This window comes from Elaeis guineensis, chromosome 15 (assembly GCF_000442705.2).
Source record: "Elaeis guineensis isolate ETL-2024a chromosome 15, EG11, whole genome shotgun sequence".
In the NCBI taxonomy this organism is placed as follows: Eukaryota; Viridiplantae; Streptophyta; class Magnoliopsida; order Arecales; family Arecaceae; genus Elaeis; species Elaeis guineensis.
The window spans coordinates 12,161,664-12,167,156 of record NC_026007.2 but is presented as its reverse complement, the minus strand read 5'-3'; positions in this window follow the sequence as shown (position 1 = coordinate 12,167,156).

The following is a 5,493-nucleotide window of genomic DNA, read 5'->3' as shown; positions in this document are numbered from 1 at the left end:
TTGAGATAAGAAATGAGCTTATCGAATAACGTATCTGAGTCTCCCTTTTATAAATGGAGGAAGCAATGAATTGATGGCGACGTTTGTAACCGTCTGGCAGTGGACTGCCCAGGGTCAGGTGGAGTTTGCTGCGAAGCGTAGTGGAACGGACCCATGGCTATCGCTGGGGCGTGCCACGTGGAGTCTGCCGCATGAAGTGGGGTGGCGTTTTGCCATCGTGACTTGCCAGTGGATGAGAGAATCGCGCAGTATCCGTTGCAGGAGGTGGAGCAGGATCGTGGCCGTTTATCGTGGCTGGTCAGGTAGTAATGGAGCCGTGCGGGATCCGTCATGGGGAGTGGAGCAGTGCTACGATCATTACTGCGGCCTGTCAGGGAGTGGTGGAGCTGCGCGGAATCCACCGTAGGAAATGTAGCAGAATCGTGGCCGCGATCGTGGCCTGGGAGTGCTGATACTGATCTGTCGGCTGAAGTTCGGCAGTGGTCATAGTCCGGCCACCGTAGAGGTCCGGATGAAGACTGTCTGCAGCCGTTGGAATCAAGGACGGAGCCCGGCTCCCGTAGGAGTCCGGGCGAAGTTTTCCTGTAGTCAAGGTTAAAAGCGAAGTCCGACTCCCGTAGGAGTCCGGACGGGGCTTACCAACAATTAACGTTGAGAACGGAACCCGGCTCCAATGGGAGCCCGGGCGGAGTCTGCTCGCAGCTGAAGTTATCGACGGAGTCCGGCTCCCGTAGGAGTCCGTCCGGCTCCCATAGGAGTCTGGTCGCAGTCTGCCTTGCAGCCGTTGGAGTCGAGGATGGAGCCCGGCTCCCGTAGGAGTCTGAGCGAAGTTTTCCTGCAGTCAAGGTTAAAAGCGAAGTCCGGCTCCCGTAGGAGTCCGGACGGGGCTTACCAGCAATTAACGTTGAGGACGGAACCCGGCTCCCGTGGGAGCCCGGGCGGAGTCTGCTCGCAGCTGAAGTTATCGGCGGAGTCCGACTCCCGTAGGAGTCCGTCCGGCTCCCGTAGGAGTCCGGTCGCAGTCTGCCTTGCAGCCGTTGGAGTCGAGGACAGAGCCCGGCTCCCGTAGGAGTCCGGGCGAAGTTTTCCTGCAGTCAAGGTTAAAGGCGAAGTCCGACTCCCGTAGGAGTCCGGACGGGGCTTACCAGCAATTAACGTTGAGGACGGAACCCGGCTCCCGTGGGAGTCCGGGCGAAGCTGTCCTGTAGTCGATGTCGGCGGTGGAGCCCGACTTTTGTAGGAGTCCGGGCGGAGTCTGCTTGCGACTGAAGCTGTTGGAGTTCTTGGTGACGGAGCCCGGCTCCCGTAGGAGTCCGGGCGAAGCTGTCCTATAGTCGATGTCGACGGCGGAGCCCGGCTCCCGTAGGAGTCCGGGCAGAGTCTGCTTGCGGCTGAAGCTGTTGGAGTTCTTGGTGACGGAGCCCGGCTCCCGTAGGAGTCCTGGTGAAGTTGTCGTGTAGTCGATTCCACTGAGGACTTCGGCTGTGGGTATTTTATACCCAACACCAGTCCCCCTACTTCCAAGTTTGAATTTCAAATGAAGGAAGTACAGAGAGAGAGATGGGCACAGCCGAAACCGTCCCTTCGAATCCTGCGCACTGTCGCCTCCGGATATTTTGGCATTAAATATGCGCGTGCCGGAGTCTTTTCGAATTGGAGCGGTACGAGGGGACGCTTCAAAATTCTTGTAGGTACTCTGGCCTAGGTACGGTGCAATTATGATCCTGCCAACCATCAGCCGCTTTTAGCCGTCTGCCAGGGAGAGTGGGACACGTGTCGGATGCGGACTGGCCTGGGGGATTCGCGATCATTATGGCACCGGATCCCAGGGTCTATTTAAACCCGTCCTCCCTCCTTTAGGCGTCCTACTCCATTCCTGAGTTTTCGCTGGTGTCTGTCTTCTCTTCGAGAGCCCTGCTTTAGTGAGCGTCTTCTCGAGCCGTAGGCGCCTCCCGTTTTTCGTCCCCCAGGTCCCTCAAAGTAATATAGGTTAGTGCCAACCTTCCTCTCACCGCCTAGGGGCTTCTCCTCTCATCATTACTTTTGTGCATCCCTCCGAGTTAGCCTTCGACCTCTCGTTCCCCTTTCAGTCCGTCTTTTTAGGGTCCTTTAGATCCTCCCTTCGAAACTACTCAAAATGTCCTCTGGCTCTTCTGCTCCCGGCAGTTCTGAGAGTTCTTCTGCTTCAAACCCCCAGGTCCCTGTCTCTGTGGACGAACCCGCATTCGGGGCTGGGCCTCGCCCGATTTTCGCATCGGGCGTTATTCCATGTTCCTCGACTTCGGAGGAACTCCTTCTGATAAGGGTTCAGTATGGGGTTCCTCCGGAGTACGACCTAGAGCTACCTGGCCCCTCTGACCGGGCCAGCACTCCTCCTCCCGGTCGCTTTTGTTTGTATCAGGAAGCGTTCCGTGCCGGACTCCGGCTTTCGCTTCCTGCCTTTGTCGCTGCCTTCTTCCACTTCTTGGACATCTCTCTCGCTTCTGTGGTCCCGAATTCCTTTAGATTTTTGATAGGGTTTCTCTCCCTCTGCCACATAGTCGAGGTTCAGCCGTCTCTCTCCTTGTTTAGGCATTTTTATACCTTCAAATGCAATCTTTCGGCAAAGGACTGGTGGTACTTCTCCCTCCAGTTTGGTAAGAAGGGGTTGCTGAAAGGCACCCCTTCTTCGATTCACAATTGGAAGGAAAAATACCTCTTCGTCCACTGCCCGACCTTGGAACTGGGCCTGCCCCCTTGGGGTTCTCTGAGGGATTCCGTCCGTCGGGCTCCCAGCCTGGGGGAGGATGACCTCCAGGCCGTCCAGAAGCTTCTAACTTATCCCGCTCCTTCCCTTCCTAATCTTCTGAGGGAGCAGCTTTTTTTCAACATCGGCCTGAGCCCCCAAGATCCAACGAGTATTCATCTTATCTTTTCTTTTCTTGCCTTCCTCTTCTTCTTCTCTTTACTTTTTTCTCCTTCCCACTCTCTTCTTTTTCTTTCTTTCTTTTTTTTTTTTTTTTTTGACTCTTGATTGATCGGTGTTGCTTCTTTTTCCCTTTTTTCTTCTTTCTTCTCCTTCTTTTCTTTTCTCTTTTTTTTTTTTTTTTTTTTAGCAATGGATGCCGAAGCAACACGGATGCTCACCAGGGGCATGAGAGCTCAGAAGAGAAAGGGCGCGGTGGCCTCCGGATCGGCGAAGAGGGCCAGGGCGGAGGAGATGAGCTTGGCTGCGCCCGTCCAGGCAGCCCCGACCATCGACATTCCTTCAGATGCCGAGCCAGTGGCTCCCCGGGCCTCCTCGAGGAGCCCGCCGACTGGGGCCCCGCTCCGAGGGTTCGCTCCATGGAGGCGCCCGCCGTGGGGAGGAGGAGGAAATCGGTGGCTCGCAGGGCGAGTAGCCACCGAGCTGCTGTAGACGAGTCCGTCTGCTCCTGGGAGGGATCGGAGAATCCCTTTAACGATAGGGACTTGATCAGGCAGTTGATCGACGGCTGCATCCTGTCCGACATCGTGGGGAGGATCGACCGCGCCGATCCTGAGCAGCGGGCTTGGGACTCTTTGGGGTCCTTCCTCGAGGTATACAGATCTTTATTTACACGGTCACTCGGCCTCTGTCGTAATTCTTTATCCGGCCCTGCAGATTGGGCACCAGCTCTTCACCTATATCGAGGCGGTGAGCCGCATGAGGAGGGACATCCTCCAGGCGGAGGAACGCTGCCAAGCTGAGGTTGCCCGCCTCCAAGCGAAGTCGGCTGAAGTAGCCGCCCTCCAGGAGGCCCTGGAAAGAGAGAAGCAGGCCCGGGAGGAGGAGAGGCAGGTCTTGGAGGAGTCGGCAAGGAAGGCGGAGGCCAAGGTCGCCCATTTGGTCGAGCAAACTTCGGTCCTGGTCTCGAAGGCCAGGGCCCTTGCGGTGGAGGAATTCAAGGCCTCCGCAGAGATGAGGGACCTGAATGTCCAGTTCGGCCAGGAGGCGTTTACCAAGGGGTTCGAGCTCTGCCAAGAGAAGGTGGCCAGCAAATTCCCCGAGCTCGACCTCGGCTTCCTCGAGGAGTCCGAAGACGAGGCCGGCCCCTCGTCTGCCGCCACTGCGGTCGCACCCCCCACGCCAGGTTCTCCCCCACGCCGGGCTCATTTCTTATCTCAAAACTCTGCTAAATTCTCCGTTCAAGCACTCCATTCTTGTTGAGGCAGAGAACTGACTTGAGCGTTGGAGGGTCTTGCCGGAGCAACCCCACCTCCGGTTTAGACTTCCTTTGCAGGTCCCGACGGTGACCGCGGCTTCCCCGACTCCAGCTTCTCCGGCGCAAGCAAATTTTTGCACCAACAGGATTGGCGCTAGAGGAAGGGGTGAGCCTCCGCGGTACCCTTGTTCTTAAAGGAGTGTTCAACGGAGCTGCCTCCGATCGTCTCTCCGACACCCACTCCTAATTTTCCCCTGTGAGATCCACGCTCGATGCCTCCACGCAAGGCATCCACACGACGGTCCACGACCTCCGTGGCCAGATCTCAGGCTCCGGCCTCCCCTCCTATTTCCCAGCCTCCTCCTCCTCCTCCAGCGGTGGCGGTCGGCGCGGAGCAATTTGACTTGCTGGCACAGCAGGTCAGAGGCCTCATCGAAGCTGTGCAAGCAATGCAGCAGCAGCAACCGCAGGCGTCGGTGCACCCGGAAAGGGCATCTCCGGAATGTCAGAACCCGACGGTGGGGCGGGCCACCTGGGCCAGCCGCCCCGTCCTTCCCGGGAAAACAAATCCGAGGGTAGAGAGCCCTCAATCGGACCATGACTCCACCCCTGGAAGATCCCTGCCCCCGCTCTGCCAGAGGACCCTCGAGACTCGAAGTCGAGAGGATTTTCTGAACCTGAGGCTCTAGGAGATGAACCGGCGGATTGAAGAACTCCGCCACGCGCCCCCCGCTCATGGTGAGGATATTTGTACTGACCCTCCCTTCTCTCAAATGATCATGCAGGAACCGATCCCGCCAAACTTCAAGCTTCCCCAGTTCGAAAGCTACGACGGGACTTCGGACCCGGTTGATCATCTGGAGGCCTTCCGGACGATGATGCTGCTTCACGGTGCTCCTGACGCCATCTTATGCCGGGCTTTTCCATCTACTTTGAAGGGAGCAGCGAGGAACTGGTACTCGGCTTTGAAGCCGGGTACCATCTTTTCCTTCGATCAAATGAGCCACCAATTTGTGGCCCATTTTGTCAGCAGCCGGCGCCCCCAGAAGGGTTCGGAGTCCCTCATCGACATCAAGCAGAGGGAAGGAGAGTCCATACGGGCCTACGTCAACCGCTTTAACATCACGGCGTTGGAGGTCCGGAACTTGGACCAATCAGTTGCCATGGCCGCCCTGAAAGGTGGCCTTCAGAAGAATGATCTTTTGTTCTCCCTGGAGAAGAAGTACCCCAGGAATTTTGCTGATTTACTGGCTCGGACTGAAGGATACGCCCGAGCGAAAGAAGCCTTCAAAATGAAGGACAAAGAGACAGCGAGGGAGCATCAAGCGGG